Raw genomic sequence first — 24,000 nt, forward strand, 5'->3', positions numbered from 1 at the left:
TAAACAGCAGGGCTCTTCCTGAAGTCAGTCAACAATAATCTCTTTGAGTTTTTTCAACGTTAAGAGACAGATTGTTGTCTCGACACCAGTCCACCAGCCACTCTGCTCTGTATGCGGACTCATCGTTGTTGCTGATGAGCCCCACCGATGTCGTGTCATCTGCCAAACTTGATGATGTGATTAGAGCTGCGCTGGGCAGCACAGTCATGTGTCAGCAGGGTGAACAACACCGGGCTCAGCACACAGCCCTGCGGGGTGCCGGTGCTCAGCTTGATGACCCTGGAGGTGTTCCTTCCTTATACTGATAGACTGAGGTCTGTCAATCAGGAAGTCCAGGATCCAGTTACAGAGAGAGGTTTTCATGCCCAGTAAGTTCAACTTCCCTACCAGCCTCTGCAGAATGATTGTGTTGAATTCTGAACTAAAGCCTATGAACAGCATTCTGTCATATTTGTCCTCCTTGTCCAGGTGGGAGAGGGTGAGGTGGAGGGCTGTAGTGACGGCATACTGAGTTGTCCAGTTGGAGCGGTAGGCAAACTGCAATGGGTCCAGATGGTCTGGGAGGTAGGCCTTCATGTGCCTCAGTACCAGCCTCTCGAAGCACTTTGTCACAATGGGCGTGAGTGCTACAGGCCGGTTCTCATTGAGGCAGGACACGGTTGACTTTGTAGGCACTGGTATGGTCCTGGTTGTTTTGAGGCAAGCAGGTACTGTCGCTGTGCTCAGGGAGATGTTGAAGATGTCCGTGAGAATGCCTGCCAGCTGCCCAGTGCATTCTCTGAGCACCTGACCAGGTATGTTGTCTGGTCCAGCAGCTTTCTGTGGGTTTACTATGCTTAGAATATTCCTTACATCAGCTGTGGACAGGCAGAGGACCTGGTCATTGGGAGGAGGGGTTGTCCTTCCTTGTTCTGTGCCTCAAAATGTGCGTAGAAGTCATTCAGCATATCCTGCAGGGAGGCACCTCTGCTGAGGTGTTGGTTTGTAGTAAGTGATGGTTTGTATTCCCTGCCACATGTGCCCTGTGTCCTTGGTGTCCATGAAGTTGCTGTAGATTTTCTCTGCATAGGTGCACTTTGTCGCTCTGATGGCCCAGAACAGTTTGGCTCTGGCTGTGCTGAGAGCCTCCCTGTCTCCAGATTTAAAGGCAGCATCCCCTGGCTTTCACTAGAGTGCACACCTCCACAGAGAACCAGGGTTTATGGTTTGCTCGGGTGGTGACAGCCCTGGAGACAGTAACATCCTCAATGCACTTTAGAATCAGAATCAGAATAGACTTTATTGTCATTGCACGGTAGGGTACAACAAAATTGTGGGTGGTCTGCAACAATAGTGTACTGCGGAACATTTATATAAACATTATACAAATAAGGCACATGACATTAAGTATAAGATACAGGGTCTTGCTAATGTATCCAGTTACTGTGGCTGTGTACTCCTCCAGGTCCACTGAACTGCCATAGGTGGCAGCTTCTCTGAAAATGTCCCAGATCGTGCTGTCAAAACAGTCCTGGAGTGCTGATGTAGCTCCCTGAGGCCAGGTTCTCACCTCCTTCAGGGCAGTAGGCTGGAGTCAGTAGAATGGAGATGTGGTTTGAGTTTCTGAGTTGGGGGCGGGGTGCAGCCTTGTATGCCCTGTGAATATTCATGTAAACATGGTCGAACGTGTTTTCCCTCCGCGTGGCAAAGTCTATGTGTCTAAAGTGTACAGTCCCCGGCAACGATGAATAAGCCATCAGGGTGATCCGTCTGTAGCTTGCCGATTCTCCCGTAGACTTCACCCAGGGTACCACTGGTATTAGGATCGAGGCTAGCGCTGGGGGGATGTAAACAGCAATGTGATCACTGTCTCAGGAGGTAGAAGGGCCTACATCTGACTGCCAGGACCTCCATGAGTGCTGAGCAGTGTGCAGAGACAGTCGCTGCATTCACACACCATTCCTTGTTGATGTAAACACACAGGCCACCACCGGTCTTACCGGACAAAGCAGCAGTAAGTTTAAGTTTTTTAAGGAATGCAGAAAATCCACTTTCTTGTTTTATGATTGTGAAAACCAATAAATTCAGCTTTAAAAATGTAGGCTGGTTTTAATACATAGTCGTAGTTCTGATTTAATTATCTACTATGTATCCAATACCTTTATTTTATAGATGCTGTTGTTCTCCTAGAATAGAAAGTAGCCCAAGCTCCAAGCAGTTCCAATAGTCAGGTTCAATCTCACTGATTTGTGACCTTTGTTGAGTACATTTGTCAGAGAACTGTGATTCACAAACTGGCCGAGACATAGTTGGTGAATTTCTTATCTAGAAACACCATCTTATAGTATTTAGAGTATCAAAAGGCAGTAATAAACTGTAGCAACCTTTCTCATAAATACCTAATGCACACATGTTGGTGTGAATATGATGAGTGATGTTCCACTCAGTGAATGGTGTGTGTTTACAGGTCTGCTGATCTGGGTCAGAAGCCCATCCTGGACTCACCTAGACCATCCCATTCCAGAATCCTGAGGAGTAGGCGTGGCTTTTGAAATGAGTCTCTCTGGGGAGTGTGAGACCATGATGGTGCCATGGACCCTGAGAGTAAGAGGTGAGAGGAGCTGTGTGTATGCGCGTGCGTGCGTGCGCGCGTGCGCGTGTGGGTGTGTGTGCGTGTGTTTGCGTGTGTGGGTGCGTGGTCACGCTTCAGTTGTCCTTCCTCCATGTTAACCATGTTCAGATTATTCAGCTGTGTGCTGTTAACAGAGAACAGCTGGAGAGAGCAGACTCACCTGTACCCAGCTGTCTGTCTGTGAAGAGTGACTGGTCAATGGAACCTCCAATCGAATTCAGAGAAGGAGTCTTTTCTACAGAACTGAGGTGAGCTGATCAGCCTATTATAAAAAAACATGCTTCCAGCATAAAGGACAACTTCACTGTTATTATATAGATAGATGACATGTGCACAACTTTATTATTGTGATTGTTATACTGTATTACAGTACACTATTTTGATATATTATATTGACAGATAATTAAGCTGATGCAAAATAAGACAACTAAATATGCAAAATGCAAAATAACATAATTAATGTCCTCTATATAATTGGTGCCCTTTCTAAGGATACACCTCCATAACTTCCAGCTTCTGGTCAGCAGTTTACCTGTATATGCTCACCCAGAAGGAACACTGCCCCTAGCTGCAAGGTGACATCAGCAGCAAGTGTGAAATCAAAGAAACAAAACAAAAAAGTGTGCGCAAATGTAATGCGTTCTGTCTCCATCCTAACATCATACTGCTGAAGGTCTCAGTGGTCCTTCTGACATGAGGCTTAATTTTGGCATGCACATTATTGAAATGACATGCTTAAACACATAACCTGTCAAAGGCAGTTTGTTGATCTAATGTGTAACACCACAATATGTGTTCTCTTTTGCTGGTCCATTACTGCAGACCTGTATTTCTGTACTTTACAGAGCCCAGCTGGAGAGATCAGAGTCAGTGAAGCCCAGCAGTCAGTCTGCCCAGAGCCACCAGATGAAACTATCATCCATATTCAAGGTGTGGTCTCTTGGTTCATTTATCAAAAAATCTGACACAATTTACCCCTCAGTCTTGATTCCAGTTTAGCAGAGGTTAATTACCTGTGGTGTTGTGACCTAGGACTTACTTCTGAAACCTACTTGCTTCACCCTTCAGCCTCTGATGACAATAGATGGCCAAGCCCCTCTGGTGATTTGAGCCCCTAATCAGAACTAGCTTTGTAGGTGACAGTGCACATTCCTGGTTTCACCATTTTTAGTGACTCTGTTATTCCTTTTTTTCTTTATTGTAGCTGCTTGAAGACATGCTTATCAAGTTGGTGCAGGACAAGCTGGAAAAGCTCCAGGGTGATCTGAGTCAAGATTACCCAGAATGCTTTGAGAGTCAGCTGGAGGATCCTGATGTCCTGAGTGAAGTCTACAGGATGCTGGAGGGCTGTGTCAGAGAGGGGTCTCTGAAGGTCATAGTGCACATCCTGAGGAACATGAACCACAACGATGCTGCTGACACACAGGAGAAAAGTAAGAGTTTCTGTCACTGTGTGGCTTTTATTTGGCTATGAAGAACACTAAAAATCCCAGAACAATATCTGCAGTGGAAGCAGATGATGTATATACTGAATTATATGAATGATTCTGGATGAAATAATGCAAAATATAACCACCTCTGATAACTGATCATTTGAAAATTTCTATAAAGGAGTATATAGAGGGTTTTGTATTTCTTGTGATCTTGAAATTTGTAAATTGTCAGCATCCTAAATCGAAGTCCATTTGATTGATAGTTTTAAGTAATTTGTTATGTTGGTTATTTGAGGAAATGACTGATCTCCAGTGGTATTCAGTGCTGAAGTGATAGCATATCAAGTAAATTCCAGTCTTACCTGCCTTTCTGATACCTGATATTTCCAGCAGGTACTGTTTAATCTGTTTTATCCTAAGGCTATCTCAGATCAGATCCAGCTGGCTCTGTGTCACCTGCTTCTGAAATTAAATCTTCTTCAAGAAACCTTGATGTAATTTTCAATCAAAATTTCAACTTTGATCAGCACATCAAACAAACAGCTAGTTTTGTCAAAACGAAATCTGCCTTGTCCTTTGCAGACAGTTAGGCAGGACAAGGTCATATACAGGTCATATAATTACAGGTCATATAGTTTTTTTGCCGCCAACACTTTTTTTTACATGTGTGTCCATTCCATTTGCTTGCCACTGATACCAGCATAGCTTATAGCTTAAAGCTCCTGCTGCAGTGGGTGTACAATCACATGGCTATTGTCTCCCATTTTACACATGTACCTATCATTAATTTCAGTCAGTGTGCACATGTGCCTGTCTGCATACATTCGGTTGTCTTATCACAAATTCATATGCATATTCACATTTATGTGTCTGTGTGTGGGAGAATAAATTCCTTTGTCTTTCCATGTATCATATGTATGCTTGTAAGCATACAAAGTATGTGTGCTCAGAATGGGGCAGTAAGCAAATTAACACATTTGTTCTGTGTTTTTTCTTTCATGTATATTATCAGATCTACTCCTGAGAAAGTGCCAGTATAATCTCAAATGCATTCTGAAGCAGAAGTTTGAACATGTTTTTGAAGGGATTGCCAAGCAGGGAAGTGCTACAGATCTCAAAAAGATCTACACAGAGCTCTACATAACAGAGGGGGGGAAGGGGAGATGTCAATAATTGAACACGAAGTGAGACAGGTTGAGATGGCATCAAAGAAATCATTCATACAGAAGACTGCAATCAAATGCAATGACATCTTTAAACCCTTACCTGGAAGAGAGAAGCACATCAGAACTGTGCTGACAAAGGGGATTGCTGGCATTGGAAAAACAGTCTCTGTGCAGAAGTTCATTCTGGACTGGGCAGAAGGAAAAGCAAACCAGGATGTTGATTTCATACTTCCTCTACCTTTCCGAGAGCTGAATTTGATGAAGTATGGTAGACATAGTTTCATACAATTTCTTCACCACTTCTTCCCAGAAATCAAAGAGTTTAAATCAAATATAATTCACCACTGCAAACTCTTGTTCATCTTTGATGGTCTGGATGAGTGTCGGCTTCCCTTAGATTTCCAGAAAAAATCAGGGCTGGTATGACATAACAGAATCAACATCAGTGGACGTGCTGCTGACAAACCTCATTAAGGGGAATCTGCTTCCCTCTGCTCTCCTCTGGATCACCACCCGACCAGCAGCAGCCAATCAGATCCCTCCTGAGTGTGTCCACCAGGTGACAGAGGTACGAGGTTTTAATGATCCCCAGAAGGAGGAATACTTCATGAAGAAAATCAGTAACCAGAACCTGGCCAGCAGAATTATCACACATATAAAGTCATCAAGGAGCCTCTACATCATGTGTCACATACCAGTCTTCTGTTGGATTGCAGTGACTGTCTTGAGAAAATGATGGGTGAGACAGACAGTGGAGAAATCCCTAAGACTCTGACTCAAATGTACACACACTTCCTGCTCATTCAGGTGAACATAAAGAACCAGAAGTACGTCAAAGAACAAGAGGCAGAGCTCCACAGCCTGTTGAAGTCAGACAAAGAAGTCATTCTGAAACTGGGAAAGCTGGCTTTCCACAACCTAGAGAAGGGAAATCTCATCTTCTACGAAGAAGACCTGAGAAAATGTGATATTGACACTAGTAAAGCCTCACTGTTCTCTGGAGTGTGCACAAAAATCTTCAAAGAGGAGTTTGGGCTGTACCAGGGGAAAGTGTACTGCTTTGTGCATCTGAGTGTTCAGGAGTATCTCGCTGCTCTGTATGTGTTTCTCTCATACCGAAACCAGAACATAAATGTTCTGGACAGAAACCAGCCTCTCTTCAGAAGATTTAGTGGACTATTTAGAGAAACAATGTCTGACTTCCTTATGAAATGCAGTGGGTCAGGCCTTACAGAGTGAGAATGGACACCTGGACCTTTTCCTCCGCTTCCTTCTTGGACTCTCATTGGACTCCAGTCAGAATCTGTTACAAGGCCTACTGACACAGACAAGAAGCAGCTCACAGAGCATTGAGAAAACAGTCCAGTATGTTAAAGAGAAGATCAGGGAGAATCTCTCTCCAGAGAGGTCCATCAATCTCTTCCACTGTCTGAATGAACTGAATGACCATTCTCTAGTGGAAGAAATCCAAAGTTACCTGAGCTCAGGAAGTCTTTCAAGAAAAGAGCTCTCACCTGCACAGTGGTCAGCTCTGGTCTTTGTGTTACTGACATCAGAAGAGGAGCTGGATGTGTTTGACTTGAAGAAATACATCAGATCAGATGAAGGTCTTCTCAGGCTGCTGCCAGTGGTGAAGGCCTCTAGAACAGCTCTGTGAGTTCTATTAGAATTGATATGATACCTACATGACTGGATTTCTGTAATATCGTTGCAGTTCTGAAAAGTGTAATATATATATATAGTATATAGATAGAATAATCTCATTACATGACCTTGTTCACACCGTGTCCTGATAATACAAAGATCAATGTCTCTGTGTAGTTACTGTGCATGATGGTCATGGACACATTGAAGTGTACATGAGGAGTTGGCTGTAATTCTGACAGGACAGCCACGTCCAGCTTCTATGCGTTGTTTGGGGGACAGGGGGATCTGTGGAATTTTCTGATATGACATAGGGCTGGGCAATATGGCTAAAAAACTCATATCTCGATATGCTCAAGAGAAATGGCAATATACGATACAATGAAAACCTTAACGAAGTATAATGTTAAAGTATCAGTATTTATTTGTAACACCAAAAACACAGCATACTGTATTTCTGAATATTAAATATTCAGATACTGTATATCTAAGTAGTAGCTTAAAAAATAATAAACATAAGACAATTGCACACACAGCATACATCTTGTTGTAAAATATGAAAGTAAGGTCAATTGCTTCCAACAAAAAAACAACAATTCTGTACTTAGAAACTATTTATGTACAGAAACTATTTCTACATTATGATGTAATTCTGACAGGAGAGACATGCCCAGCTCCTGTAAGTTGTGTGGAAGGTACCTGATATGAAATGATTTCCTTTCCAGGCTGAACAGCTGTAACGTTAGTAAGGAATGCTGTGAAGCGCTGTCCTCAGCTATCAGCTCTTCCAGTCTGAGAGAGCTGGACCTGAGTGACAATGACCTGCAGGATTCAGGAGTGGAGCTGCTCTCTTCTGGACTGGGGAATCAACACTGTAAACTGGAGACATTGAGGTCAGTTCTAGATTGATTTAATATAGCAGTATGAATTATAAAAAGCAAAACATCCCTTAACAGAATCAGATTTGTCAAGGAAAAATCATTGTTTCATGAAATTATAATAAATGTATGACATGGACATTTGTCTTAAAAATAATATATATTAAAAAATATTTATTCAAGAAATGTGCCATGATTAAAATATGACTGGAGGTCGTTATTTCTGAGCGGCTCTCTGATATTTGTTGCTGCAGATGCTATAGTGCAGCATAGTTTGTCTGTTGAATTGCCATCATGATCAGTGCCATTGACTTCTTTTTGCTGTGACGTCAGGGAAGTTTAAAAACTTTGTCTATGATTAGCAGCTGGTGGAAGCTTTCTGACATCATGTTCCAGACCTTCACAAACAGCTCATTATTTCTGCCATTACATAAACAAGCAGGCTGGTACAACATCCGGAGCAGTGCATGCTGGGTACAGTTCAGTGATTGACAGCACTGATCTCTAACATTGCTGCAAAGACAACTCCCAGTTTCAGCCTATGACAGTCATATCTGCTGGTTCCACCATGTTTATAATCCTCTATTATGGCACATGCTGCAGAAATCTCTCTGAAGGTCAGAGGTCGTACAGTGTAGCCAATCAGATCATTCATGTGATGGTGACAAAATGTGAAAAGACATTTTGATGTAGATACAGAAATCCCATTCCCTAAGCCTGTCCTGATAAAATAAAGATCAATGTATCTGCATAGTTACTGTGCAGTTGTGATGCTCATGAACACACCCAGTCACAGCTGAGGAGTCAGCTGTCAATCTGACAGGAGAGCCACACCCAGGTGCTGTGGTTGTGTGGGGGCATGGGGGTTGTGTGGAAATATCTGATATGACAAGATTTTCTTTCCAGGCTGAACAGCTGTAACCTCAGTAAGGAATGCTGTGAAGCTCTGGCCTCAGCTATCAGTTCAAACTCCTCCAGTCTGAGAGAGCTGGACCTGAGTGACAATGAGCTGCAGGATTCAGGAGTGGAGCTGCTCTCTGTTGGACTGAGGAATCCACACTGTAAACTGGAGACAATGAGGTCAGTTCTAGATTGATTTAATATAGCAGTATGAATTATAAAAAGCAAAACATCCCTTAACAGAATCAGATTTGTCAAAGAAAAATCATTGTTTCATGAAATCCTAATTACAATAAATTTATGAAATGGACATTTGTCTTAAAAATAACATTTTAAAAATATTTATTCAAGAAATGTGCCATGATTAAAATATGACTGGAGGTCGTTATTTCTGAGCGGCTCTCTGATATTTGTTGCTGCAGATGCTATAGTGCAGCATTGCAGGTGCTGTTTGATGGTGAGCTTGTCCAGTGTGTCTTACACTGCCTCCTAGGGGCCTTGCTGTGATTTACATTTAGTTCCTGTCTCCTTTGTTCTTCAGGATGTGATATTTACCTGTCAATTGACACATCCAATGGCATGCATGCACTTCAACAAACTGCATAGCTTTTTTTTTAAACATCTTCTTGACCTGGGTTCTGTAGTGATTAACAGTTAATAGATTAGTTTTCAAATTTAAATTCCAGACTCTCAGTGGCTGCTTATTGATTATTGTTGGCCATTTTAGTCCTTTAACATTGATTTGTTTCATATTATCTTACTGTTGTCCCTGTAGTCCAACATAAAGGTTAAATTAATGGTTTGTCTGTTGAATTGCCATCATGATCAGTGCCATTGACTTCTTTTTGCTGTGTCGTCAGGGAAGTTTAAAAACTTTGTCTATGATTAGCAGTGGGTGGAAGCTTTATGACTTCATGTTACAGACCTGCACAAACAGCTCATTATTTCTGCCATTACATAAACAAGCAGGCTGGTACAACATCCAGAGCAGTGCGTGCTGGGTACAGTAGCCAGGTCTGCTGTCTTTCAGTGATTGACAGCACTGATCTCTAACATTGCTGCAAAGACAGCTCCCAGTTTCAGCCTAAGAGAGTCATATCTGCTGGTTCCACCATGTTTATAATCCTCTATTATGGCACATGCTGCAGAAATCTCTCTGAAGGTCAGAGGTCATACAGTGTAGCCAATCAGATCATTCATGTGATGGTGACAAAATGTGAAAAGACATTATGGTGTAGATACAGTAATCCCATTCCCTGAGCCTGTCCTGATAAAATAAAGATCAATGTATCTGCATAGTTACTGTGCAGTTCTGATGCTCATGAACACACCCAGTCACAGCTGAGGAGTCAGCTGTCAATCTGACAGGAGAGCCACACCCAGGTGCTGTAGGTTGTGTGGGGGCATGGGGGTTGTGTGGAAATATCTGATATGACAAGATTTCCTTTCCAGGATGAACAGCTGTAACCTCAGTAATGAATGCTGTGAAGCTCTGGCCTCAGCTGTCAGCTCAAACTCCTCCAGTCTGAGAGAGCTGGACCTGAGTGACAATGATCTGCAGGATTCAGGAGTGGAGCTGCTCTCTGCTGGACTGGGGAATCCACACTGTAAACTGGAGATATTGAGGTCAGTTCTTCAGTGGTTTGATTTAGTTTCTGAATTGATTTGTATCATATTATCCAAACAGTCATGTCCTAAAGTTATATTAGTGCTAATTGTAAAAATAATTTAATATAGCAGTATGAATTATAAAAAGCAAAACATCCCTTAACAGAATCAGATTTGTCAAAGAAAAATCATTGTTTCATGAAATCCTCATTACAATAAATGTATGAAATGTACATTTGTCTTAAAAATAACATTTTGAAAAATATTTATTCAAGAAATGTGCCATGATTAAAATATCACTGGGGGTCGTTATTTCTGAGCGGCTCTCTGATATTTGTTTCTGCAGATGCTATAGTGCAGCATTGCAGGTGCTGTTTGATGGTGAGCTTGTCCATTGTGTTCAACACTGCCTCCTAGGGGCCTTGCTGTGATTTACATTTAGTTCCTGTCTCCTTTGTTCTTCAGGATGTGATACACATTTCTTGAATGCATGCACTTAGGTATATTTCACTTTTTTTCTAAAAAAAAAAAAATAAGGCTCATTCTGTGGTAATCAGCAATTCATGGATTACTTTTCACCTTCACATTTCATATTCTTAAGGGCTTTTTATAGATTATATTGGACCATTACACTCTTTTGTGATTCATAGGTTTTACATCATTTGACAGTTTTCCCTGGCCTTGAGTTCCCTTTTATCTGAGTTTATGTCCAGGATTACTGGTTGGTGGAAGGTTTATGCCTTCATGTGCCATAACTGCCATAATTGTGCCAGTCAATATGCCATAGCCTAGCAGATCATTGTGTGATTACAAAATATTATCACTGTATAATACAGATGGAATCATCCCTTTTTCTTACCCTATTCTGAGCCGATCCTGATACTCTAAAGATCAGTGGATCTGTGTAGTTACTGTGCGGCTCTGATTCTCATAAACACACCCAGTCAAACCTGAGGAGTCAGTTTTAATTCTAACAGGAGAGACATGCCCAGTATCTGTAGGTTGTGTGGGGGCAGGAGGTTATGTGGAGTTATCTGACATGACATGATTTCCTTTCCAGGCTGAACAGCTGTAACCTCAGTAAGGAATGCTGTGAAGCGCTGGCCTCAGCTATCAGCTCAAACTCCTCCAGTCTGAGAGAGCTGGACCTGAGTGACAATGAGCTGCAGGATTCAGGAGTGGAGCTGCTCTCTGCTGGACTGGGGAATCCACACTGTAAACTGGAGACATTGAGGTCAGTTTGTCAGGGTGTCAAGGTAAAGGTCAGATGTAAAGATGTTAAGGAGTTTAGGATGTTAAGGAGGACATCTCAGGAATGACAGCCAATAAACTGTTATTGTTGCCCTGTAACAGGAATTCAAATGCCTTAATGTGTGTTGAGTATGTATAGAGTAGTCTGTCTAATGAAAGCCCTTCCACAGTAGATCACTGGTTTACCACCAGGCTCTTGAAAAAGCTGAAATCTGTCTCACAAAATCAGCAGCAATGCATGCTGGGAACAATATCCAGATCTCCTGTTTATCAGTTATTGACATTATTTATGTCAAATATTGACTGCATCTTTGATACCTGAAATTACCTATACAGACAGCTTCCAGTCTCATTTACAGATGGAGGATTTTTCATTTTCATTCTTTTTCTCAGAGCTTAGCCAATCTAGATAATATAAAAAAACAATCTGTGTGGGTAAAACAGCATAGAGTAGCAAGTTTTGCCAGTTTAGTAATTTCTAAAAATGATAATTTTATCATATAAACAGAGCTATCTGATTTGATCTGAGCCTTCTACCATCCTATGCAGTCACTATTACATTTGCATTACATTACATCATTTAGAAGATGCTCTTACCCAGGGCAACCTGTCAGGGCTCCCGCCCCCTAGCTGTTGTGTTTTTGTTTTTCCCTGTCCATGTGCCTTTGTTTTCCTTGTGTTCTAGCCCTGCCCCGCTCTCCGCCCTGTCTCCGCCCACCTGATTGTCTCCACCCGCCTGCCTGCACACCTGCTTCCCATCACCAAATCAGTCCAGCCCTATATCTACCCTGCTTGTCTCTGTGTTGTTTGCCAGATCGTTTCAGTGTTTTCTGCCTGTCTCGTTTCCCGCCTGTTTTCCTGTTTGGATTTTGCTGGTTTTTGCCTTGCCTGTTCCTTGACTACGTTTTTGCCTGCCCTCCTGTCCTGATTGCCTGATCTGCCTGCCTTCAAGGTTTGACCCTGCCTGTTTCTGGTTTTGATCCTTGTTTTTCCCCTTGGACTGTCTACCTGGTATTTTGACCCTGCCTGTTTTTGGACTGCCGGCTTGTTTGACGATTCTGCTTATAAACGCCTGGAATTGGAGCACTTGTGGTCCGCGTCTGAGTCCGTGCCTGAGTCCTGACAGTACGATCTGGCCACTATGGACTCAGCGGACCTTCCCCAGATGAAGGTGGCATTGGAGCTGCAAGGTGCGTTGCTGGGAAGCCATCAGAGCCAACTGGAAGCCATCAGCAGTTCCCTGGAGAGCTTCGCTACCAACATGGTCACTGTCACTGCTCAGCTACAGCAGCTGCAGCTGAGCCAGGAGAACTGCCCCACACCTCCCGCAGCAGCCTCCACGTCTGTCCCACCGGTTCCATTGAGCTGGGAACCCCAATTGCCACCCCCGGAATCGTACACAGGGGATCCAGGAACCTGCAGATCGTTCCTCTCCCAGTGCTCCCTTGTGTTTGAGCTCCAGTCCTCCACGTTTCCCACAGACCGGGCGAAGATCGCATATGTCATCACCCTGCTAACAGGCCGTGCCAGGGAGTGGGGCACCGCGGTCTGGGATGCTGGCGCTCCTTTCTGTCACTCATTCGGAGCCTTCGCCGAGGAGATGAGGAGGGTGTTTGACCGCTCCAGGCACGGTCACGAGGCTGCCAGGGAGATGCTGCTGATCCGCCAGGGGCACCGGTCAGTCTCCGATCTTGCCATTGATTTCCGCACCCTGGCCGCCACTAGTGGGTGGAATATGGAGGCGCAGTACGACGCTTTCCTCCACAGTCTTTCGGAGCCCATCAAGGATGAGCTGGCCACCCGGGAATTGCCAGCTAGCTTTGATGCCTTGGTGGACCTGGCCATCCGAGTTGATCAGCGCCTATCGCAGCGACGCCGGGAGAGAGAGGCCAGTGGACCGCTCAGTCTCACCCGGGAACATCCGCCCGCGCCGGCCGCACGGAACCCTGCACGTCCGCCACCTGCCTCCCCAGAGCCGATGCAGGTTGTCCGCACTTGTCTGTCCTCCGCCGAGCGTCAGAGGAGGATCAGCACCCGATCTTGCCTGTACTGCGGACAGCCGGGTCACTTCATCGCATCTACAGGGCTGTCCCCATTCCAGTGTTGTGTGGGTTACCAACCTCCCCTGTTCCCGGCCCAGGAGGAGGAAGTCGGCGTACCCTCAGCAGCGGCGTTTATCCGACGCTGCCGCCGCACCTGGAGACGCGCTCGGCACACGCTGCTCCGCTCCGTGGCTCAGGCTAAACGGTTTGCCGACCGCCACCGCTCCAAGGCCCCTCGCTATCGCCAGGGTCAGCGAGTGTGGCTCTCCACCCGCGACCTGCCCCTTAAGGTGGACTCCCGCAAGCTGGCTCCCCGCTTCATTGGTCCCTTTCCCATCGCTAAGGTGATCAGCCCTGCAGCGGTCCGGCTGAAACTCCCGCTCTCTCTTCGCCGCATCCACCCGACCACCTCCAAATAAGTATATTACAATGCAAGAGTAGTTGTCGAAAAATATTATAAGAGTACCACCTCAGTAAAATACTGAGTTAAGTGTGAAACTAGTGTAGAGTGCTTTTTTCATGAATAGAGAATAGGAATAAATACAATAGATAGAGAGGAAGGTAGACTTGAGATACAGCTTGAAAAGATGAGTTTTCAGCTTTCTCTTGAAGGTACCCAGGGAGTCTGTTATATGAATCTCAGCAGGAAGCTCATTCCACCAGTGTGGGGCAAGTACTGAGAAGAGGGAGGTTGGAGAGATGCCTCACATGTATTTCGGGACACAGAGGTCACCAGATGTAGCAAAGAGCAGCACTTACTGGCTAGTAGGCCTTGATCATGTCCTGTATGTAACGGGGGGCTGATCCATTGAGTCCCTTAAAGTTTAGTAACAAGGTCTTGAACTTGATCCTTGCTGCAACTGGTAGCCAGTGGAGGGACTCAAAGAGAGATGTGACATGGGCCTGCCTGGGGAGGTTGAACATCAGTGGGGCTGCTGCATTCTGGATAAGCTGCAGAGGTCGAATGGCATATGCTGGAATCATCAAGCAGCTGTTGAGTTGCAGTAGTCCAGACGTGGCAGGATGAGAGCCTGGGTCACGACTTGGGCTGTGTATATGGAAAGCTATGGTGTGATCTTTCCTAATGTTGAATAAAAGGAATCTGCAGACCTGGTTGTGGCTACAATTTGCTCCTTGAAAGACACCTTGCAGTCCAAGATTACTACTGGATTTTTGCAGCTGTAGTTGCCATTCCCTTTGGATCGTCAACGCAAATTGAGAGGTTCCTTGGAGGAGACATATCTGCTGATGTAAATAGCAGTGGATCTGTGTAGTCACATGATTATAGATCAGGGTTACTCAATAGGCAGACTCCGGTCCAAATCTGGAACCAAATACAATTTAATCTGGACCAAGACCTAAATCTGCACAGTAACTGTCGTCTAGATCGGTTTTTAATAGCACACACAACAAAAGATTTTTTTTTTAAGAGATTCCATGCTGTTCTCAAAGCAGTTCATGTTTCGTCATCTGTCAGGTCCAATCACAGCAGCTGTAACAGCATCACTATGACAGACCAAGAAAAGAAAGGTTGATAATGAAAACCGGGCGTTTAAAACTGAGTGGACTGAAAAATATGTGTCCGTACCCCCCCGAGGGAAGCACGAAATGAATGGGCTTAATTTGTAATGAGACGGTGGCTATTGTGAAGAATGGCAACGTTAAGCACCACTATGACACCAAACGTGTCTTTTGAACAAAATTATCCCCAGAGCACAGAGGGAAGAACCACAAAACTAAACTTGCAGAAAAAAGGTATCACTTCTCCCATTAAAACTACAATACTTTTTGTACATAGTTTGGGAGGTTTTGGGACTTATCGTTTTTGTACATAGTTCTGTACTTGGTGGAACTTTGTTTGATTCACCTGCCTTTCTCTGGACCTTCGACTCTGTGGAAATTTGGTAAGTGGACCTCTAAGACTTATATTTGAGTACCCCTGTTATAGATTGATATACTAGTCTTGGCAAAACAGTAGAAATGACTTTTGTGAATGTTATTTTTCAGAAATACTCCCAACAGAGTAGTATTGTAGTAAGAACAGTCACTTCTCACTGAAATGAGCTGGGTATTTTGTGCTGAGAGGGTGAAGAGCTTTTCTCCTTCTCTCTGCAGGCTGTCACTGTGTAGAGTCACAGAGAGGGGCTGTGTTTCTCTGGCTTCAGCTCTGCATTCAAACCCCTCCCACCTGAGAGAGCTGGATCTGAGCTACAATCACCCAGGAGACTCAGGAGTGAGAGCGCTCTCTTCTAGACTGGAGGATCCCAACTCTAAACTGCAGAAACTGAGGTGAAATATCAATCCACTATATCACCAGGGTTGGGGTCTGTGTTGATTTGAATTGAAATTCATTGAAAACTAATGAATTCACTCAGAAGTGGAGACTTTGGTGGATGGTTGGAGGGCAAAAAACATCATATCTTAAAAAATGTAATAAATACATCAGGATATAAGGAGACAACTGAGGTTTGTCACCCCCATAGTGCTGGCCCTGGGTACAGGTACAGCATCATGTAGTTCTAATCAAACAAAATAACTGTGGATATTGGGTGTCTTCAACCACACCTTGGTGAATGATTAACACCATCTCAGTGTATATAGATGCATATCAATTATTCCAATTTTATTCCTTATAGCACGTTTATGATCAAAATTGTCACAAAGCACTGAAAATGTAGCGTAATGCAATTTATTTCAGAGGGGAAAAAACAGAAAACCCAGAAAAATGGAAAATTATTCCCTGACCCCCAGAAAAGGCTATAGAGAGACTCTTGGAAAAACTAGAACTTTTAACCTTGGGATAACATAAAAGGCCATCTGTCCATCGTCAAGTGAACATTTGTTTTGAATGTGATCATCTTGGCATTGAATAGAATCAGTAATCTCCAATTAGGATATCACTAATCTGGCCAAATGGTTTCAAGTTTACTCTCAAACATAGCATTTCAAATAGATCAAACTGCAATGATCAAATAATTATAAATGTATACATTATTACTTTTGAGGTTTTGCAGTACTGTAAGAGTTTGTGGGATCTGCCTATGGGCTTGAGTAAGGGACCTTATGGAATTTAAATTCAGGAACTGAACTGGTCAGGAGAGGGAATTGAATTCAAGGAATTGTTGTGGAAGAACTTTGAATTGGGAATTGCATTTTTTTAATTGATTAAAAATTGGAATTGAGTGGAACTGAAAAGATTCTGAATTAAAATAATTGGTCTAGAACTGCAGTTGAATATATGGCAGTTACAAGGGGGAGAAAGTGAGTTTCCACACTGCACTTCATAGACAGGCTGTGTGTCACTCAATCACTGTCTGTTCCTCTGGTTTTCCTGCAGTGTGGACTGCAGTGTTGGAGTGAGCAGGAGCAAGCAGAGGCTGCTGAAATGTGAGTTTATTTGAAGTAAATATTGATCTATTTCAGAAACACAGAGATGTCCTCACCATCGAAAATGTCCAGAATATTCCAAAAATCTATACTATACATTTCCTTCTAGATTTTACATATTCTAGATTTTTAGATTTCTTCATGTTCTAGATTAAGATCAAGACAACAGTTATGGAGACTGATACAAACTAATCACAATGTCATTTAATTGGGCATGGGTTACATTTAACCCTCCTCTTGTGTTCCAGGCAAATATGACCTATTTACAATTTTTATGTCTGAACATTTTACTTTATTTCATCTGATTAGAATAAAACTTCATGACATTTTCCACACAGACCATCTGAAAACACAAAACAAATTTAGATAATTTCATTAAATTTTGGGGGGTTTAACATTTGTTCATTTGAGCAATTACAAAAATAACTTATGAAATCAGTGGAGGGAAAAAAAACAGGACAAAGCACACTGTAGTTAGATGAAATCTGATCCATAGTCCTAAACGTGCACAGATCTATGGCTAAATGTTAGAAAATACATAAAACAAAAGCTGCAATGAATTTGTGACTTCCTGGTCTTCAGAGAAGAAATCATGATTAGCTGCTTTGTCATATGGAGGAGAACAGCTCACTTATTTAAAAAAAGAAAAAAAAATGAATGAATGAATAAATAACTAGATAAATAAATAAATGTTGACCATGTTGGAGTGAGCAGGAGCTGCTCACTCCAACAGAGGCTGCTGATATGTGAGTTTATTTGAAGTAAATATTGATCTATTTCAGAAACACAGAGAAGTCCTCACCATCAAAAATGTCCAGAATATTCCAAAAATGTATACTATACTTTTCCTTCTAGATTTTACATATTCCAGATTTTTAGATTTCTTCCTGTTCTAGATTTTTTAGATCAAGACAACAGTTATGGAGACTGATACAAACTAATCACAATGTCATTTAATTGGGCATGGGTTACATTTAACCCTCCTCTTGTGTTCCAGGCAAATATGACCTTTTTACAATTTTTATGTCTGAACATTTTACTTTATTTCATCTGATTAGAATAAGACTTCATGACATTTTCCACACAGACCATCTGAAAACACAAAATAAATTTAGATAATTTCATTAAAATTTGGGGGGTTTATTTAACATTTGTACATTTTTGGTGTTCCCCATCAAAAAATGACTGGCCATTGGAAATTAATGGGTGAGTAGGAGAAAAAGAGAGAAATTGAGAGTTCAGGAGCATGTCCATCCATCAGATGGACACACTGCCACGTCCTAACCCCATATGTGCATGTATTTCCGACACACACACATGTTGATGAAAAGATCTAATGCAACATCTAATGATAAAATATGCATAATAAGATATTTATAAACAGTTATAAATGGTCGGTCATTTTTGACCAGGAACACAAAAGTATGTAGCATGAAATGAACACAACACGATGGTTCATTTTTACACAGTATTTATTTGTTGTTTTTTTCTTTCTAAATTCAGTGTCACGAAAGCATTGAAAACAGAAAAAAACAAACATATTTGCCTCAGTTTGCTACTCAGGCACATCATGGTTAGAGTCAATCTGAGCTAATGTCTCATGCATAAAAAAATCATCCAACTAGAAGGACCGTTGATGATGGTAGTAGAATATACCAGTTTTTCTCACAGTTAATGGTCTAAGAAATCGATAATGCTATTGAATGAAGAAAGAAAAACAATGTATGAATATGACCAAATAAGATTTTTAGTATAGTTTCCCATATTTCAGTTTTTTACATTTTATGTTTGTGTGTGGGGGGATTCTCCCTCCCTCCTGTCTGCAGATGCCTGCCAGCTCACACTGGATCCCAACACAGCACACAGAAACCTGTCTCTGTCTGAGGGGGACAGGAAGGTGACACGGGGGAGAAAGGAGCAGCCATATCCTGATCATCCAGAGAGATTTGATAAGTGGAACCAAGTGCTATGCAGAGAGGGTCTGTCTGGGCGCTGCTACTGGGAGGCTGAGTGGAGTGGGAGATCGACTCGTATAGGAGTGGCATATAAAGGAATCAGCAGGAAAGAAGCGGACTATGACGGTCTCTTTGGACACAATGACAAGTCCTGGTGTTTGACCTGCCACAGTGATGGTTACTCTGTCAGGCACAATAGAAAGGAAACTCCCATACCTGCCCCTCCCTCCCCCTCCCGCAGAGTAGGAGTGTTTCTGAACTGGCCGGCCGGCACTCTGTCCTTCTACAGCGTCTCCTCTGACACACTGACCCTCCTGCACACATTCCACACCACATTCACTGAGCCCCTCTATCCTGGGTTTTCTCTTGGGCTTGACTCCTCAGTGTCCCTGTGCCAGCTGGAATAGACTCCTGTGTCCTGGAGGAACACCTGTGTCTTTGGTGAACTGAGGTGGAGGGAGGATTTCAATTAACAGAAATAAAGGGGCCAGTCTCTAAGAAATGAAACCCAGGTGGTTGGACATACTAAACATTTCTGATGTCTGTGAGATGCTGTTGGAGTAGAATGCTCTGTTAAGCCAGTGGTTTCTGTATATCTTGTTCCTATCTCTCTGGTGCATTTATGTTTTTTTTGTAAGGAGGGTACTGTGAAACTGTGGTGACTTGGAGAGGGGTCCAGCCCTGCCAGATTAGAGGCGGCACCCAGGGTGTGTACTAAATTAGTTATTTTCTGCCGGACCTGTTGTGTTGAATGAGCTTCATGCTTTGTATGCTGTCAGTTTTATATTGGGTTGCTGGATATGGAACATGTAGTGGTGCAGATAGATTTTCATATGTTAATGCACTCAAATTCTTACATCAAATTTAATACTCTGTTTGTAAGTACATGAATTTTTGGATATTCACTTAGTGTAAATGTGATGCATTTATTGTTCATGACTGATTGTTGAACGCTGGGGTGACCCTCAGTGCTGCATCAGCATGTCACCTCATCAGTCAGAGAGGAGACCGGGCACAGCTGATGAGAGGATTTAACCGCATGTCACACCTGGTGATTATCAAGAAACAAAAAAAGGTACCAATATTACAGTCAAACCCAGTCAATCACAGGCCTGGGTGTGAGAGAGCACGAGTCCCGTATGAAGGTGTCGTCATCCTCTACCTTCATGATCCTTTTTACACAGCCAGCTCCACTACTGCACACAGGCCAGGAATGCTGGAATACCCTGCAATTCTGCAGACCCAAGGAACACACAGGAACCCAGCTGCTCAACACCACAGCCACAATACACTCAACACCACCGCAACCATATACTGAACATCACAGCCAACGTACACACACACTCAATACGTACATACACACTCAACACCAAATACAGCTGCTCTACACTCAACACCACAGTCAGCTGCTCCACACTCAACACCACACACAACACCACAGACAGCTGCTCCACACACAACACCACACACAGCTGCTCTACACTCAACACCACAGTCAGCTGCTCCACAGTCAATACCACACACAGCTGCTCTACACTCAACTCCACACAAAGCTGCTCCACACTCAACACCACACACAGCTGCTCCACACTCAACACCACACACAAAACCATTGTCAGCTGCTCCACACTCAACACCACACACAACACCACACATGTCCTCTCTGCCCTGTGCACAGCCTCCTGTGTTCAGAGTGCCGTGACTCAGGAGTCTTTTCAGTCTCAAATCTTTTAATTTGTCGAAACAAGACATACGAAGAGGCATCTGTGCACCTGTTTGGGTCGAGAGGAGGGTTGCACAGGTCTGAGCATCAGGTCGCATCAACAGACAAGTAATAATCAGATCATTACATGCATATGCTCCCATCAAGAGCGTTTCAGGCTGATAGTGCTGCAAACACACTTCCTGTTCAACAGGAAGTACCCTTGGTTGAGTTTTCATTTGCTTGTACTGATAGGACCGCAGTGGAGTCATTAAACCAAACAGCAGGCAGACACTGAGACCGCATCACTTCCTGACCACACTGTCTTCTCCGCAAGAAGAGTTTCGTTTTATAAAGAAATCAACATCAAAGCAAACCCCTCTCCTTTTCTGTCAGCTTACAAATGTGCACAGTGATGTGGGGCTGAAAGACGGCTGCCAATGGCTTCTCTGATGTGAAGCAGAGAGGAGGAGAGGTGATTGCAGGAATCCTTACATCTTGGTAAGTCGGAGATATTGGGGAACACAGAAGTTAATCTGGGGATGATTACTATAAAATAGCAAATTTGGGTAAAAAAGGATGTGCATATTTTGTCTTTAATGAAGGGGGCTGTAGTGTGGTTCACTGGTAAGGAGTAGCAGTCATAACCTAAGGCTGCGAGTTTGATTTCCAGGTGGGGCACTGCTATTGTACCCCCGAGCAAGACACGAACCCCAAATCACCTCAGTAAATATCCAGCCGTAGAAACGGATCACTGTAAGCTGTGTAAGACGTCCATATTAAAGCATCTGTAATATACATATGATTTTAGAACGTGCTCCTTTTAAGAGATAACACTATAAGGAAGTGTGAGAATCGGTAACATCTCTAAAAAAGTCAAGACTTCCCATTTCATCTGCTTAGCCAGGCTAAAAAGCGTGAGGGGGGGTTTCCCTTAGATCTTTCCCAAAGCTGTTTCAAAATTTCATTTGTTCTCTTGTCTTCATTCAGGCTGGAAGGGTATGATACATTAAACTAGTGTTAATATTTTATAATAGCAAAGTAGCTTGTTATTCAAAGATGGAGGACCAGTCGGTGAGGAAGAAAGGAAGCAACCTGTTGAGGTGAAATTTACAGTGTGTGTGTGTCTGTGTGTGTGTGTGTGTGTGTCCATCCATACATGCATATGTGTGTGTATACAGTCTGTGGCTTTGTGAACTTGTATGTGCATTCATATATATATGCACTTGTGTTTGTTCAGTCTCCTTAATATACAGTTAATTATAATTTAATAATATGAAGTGAAGTCAGAGCAGTAAGTACCTGTGTACAGGGGAGTACAGTGTGTATAATATGAATTCAGGCCAGTAAGTACCTGTGTACAGGGGAGTACAGTGTGTATAATATGAAGTCCGGCCAGTAAGTACCTGTGTACAGGTGAGTACAGTCTGTATAATATGAGGTTAAGTCAGGCCAGTAAGCTCTTTTGCATCCAGATCCCCAGTTCAGCGAGGATTGACAGGAGGATCTGGGAATCTGCTGTGTTAGAATCTGCAGGGATCCAGGCAGACACTGTATATGTGGAGCATAGGAGGAACAGAGAGAAAATGTCTAAAGAAAAGCTTCCATTGCCTTCACTAACCTGATCGTTCTAATGCGCTTTGGAACAGAGCAGCCAACAGAGTAAAATAAACCCGCCAAACAGAGTCAGTAAACCCAGGCTTCAGACTTCCTCCTCTGCCAGATTGGCATTTATAGAATCAAGAAGTTCTAGTGCTTTTGATCAGCGCTTTTTCTGTTACGCAACATGCTAAAGCACACGGCCCATAACACAAGGCCGTATCTTTAGCTAAAGAAGCCAGCTTTCCTCTGTAGCAAACTCATATACAACAGTCCTCTGTTCTCTGCCACAAACATGCTAGAGTATGTGCACTTTAACACACGGTGGTACAGAATGGGTCCTGCAGTAAATGACTGATATCGGCAGTCAGAGCTTTTTTGGGCAGCAGATAATCAGATGCCCGTGGGTCTCCCCTACATCTGCAGCACACAGGGGACTACAGACAGAGGCGATGCAGAGAGGCCAGCAGCCACATCACTGTAGGCCCTTTAATCTTTGTATTTATACATTCATTCATTTCACTTAGAGCATCATTTATATCTATCGATATATCTATCTATCTGTCTATCTATCTCTCTCTCTCTCTGTCTAATATAGAGAGGTGTTTCTGTGCACCTGCCTGTGGACATAATGGACATTACCTTAAATAATAGAAAATCAGTAACAGGATCATTAAAAACAGGCTTGGTCAGAGTTTGTTCTGAAACTCTTCTGAGGAAGTTTGCAGGCTGACGGCTAACGGTTATGTGAATGCTGTTGTCTCTTGAACAGGAAGTGCCATATATGTGAAAATAAAAATGTGTGAAAAATGTAAAATGATTTCACCAAACCCAAGGCAGAACCACAGGGCTGGGTCAGTGTGAAGCGTTACAGAGTACAATGTACTTCTCTTTCTCATGGGCAGCTGGTAATTTCCTAATAACCCCATTTGATTATGATTAAACATAACACAGGCATAATAACACCAGTTGAAATGTTAAAAGGTCTCTGTCGATTTTGCAGACTTATTTTTACTTTCGGTCTTTTACCTATCTGTTCTTTTCCTCTCAGTCTTCCTCCTCTGTAAATTAGGATTGTAAATGCACAATATCTTGCTACTATGTTCCGTTCCTGACAGGATCTCAGTCACTCTTTACTTCTTGCTGTTGTCTCTGTGGTGGCTGAGCAAAGCATGATTTCTCTGTGATGTATACTGGCTGGTCTGGAGTCATAATCTCAGATAAAAGTGTAAATAATGCTTATGGTGAAATGACAGGCATAACCTGAACACCTCTTGCTTCTGGTGAGATGACAGGCATAACCTGAACACCACTTGCTTCTGGTGAGATGACAGGCATAACCTGAACACCTCTTGCTCGAATACAGTGTCCTATGTTTGTCTACACTAATATCATAATGTATTTCATAGGATGCAACAATACTGTTTTTATTCATAGCATGAGTACAGTTCTTAATGGATGTCTTTGTGTCCCTTTTGTCTCATTTCAGGGGTCACACATGAAGCTCTGATTGATCGTGAGAGTTGGTAAGGCCGTAGATTGGCCCCCTGCACCATACGCGTTTATTTTGGGACGTAAGCTTCGGTTATGCCCTCTCGAAGCATTTCACTGGTCCTCCAGTCTCCCTCACAATGTCCACTCCACCAATCAGAACCTCTGGAGCTCAACACCTTGGTGAGCTGGCAGCCAAAACCATAAATACTCACTTACACACCAATCTACCATCAGACACTGGTGTCTACACTGCTAGAGTGAGTCACTCACTCACTCACCAGCATCTACACTGCTAGAGTCACTCACTCACTCACCAACATCTACACTGCT

The 24,000-nt window shown here is 43.1% G+C and overlaps 1 pseudogene; it reads left to right on the top strand.

Annotated features, from left to right (window-relative positions):
- The first annotated feature begins 3,984 nt into the window (after positions 1–3,984).
- Positions 3,985–24,000, top strand: part of LOC118773603 — a 28,148-nt pseudogene continuing 8,132 nt past the window's right edge.

This window comes from Megalops cyprinoides, chromosome 2 (assembly GCF_013368585.1).
Source record: "Megalops cyprinoides isolate fMegCyp1 chromosome 2, fMegCyp1.pri, whole genome shotgun sequence".
NCBI classification, from domain to species: domain Eukaryota; kingdom Metazoa; phylum Chordata; class Actinopteri; order Elopiformes; family Megalopidae; genus Megalops; species Megalops cyprinoides.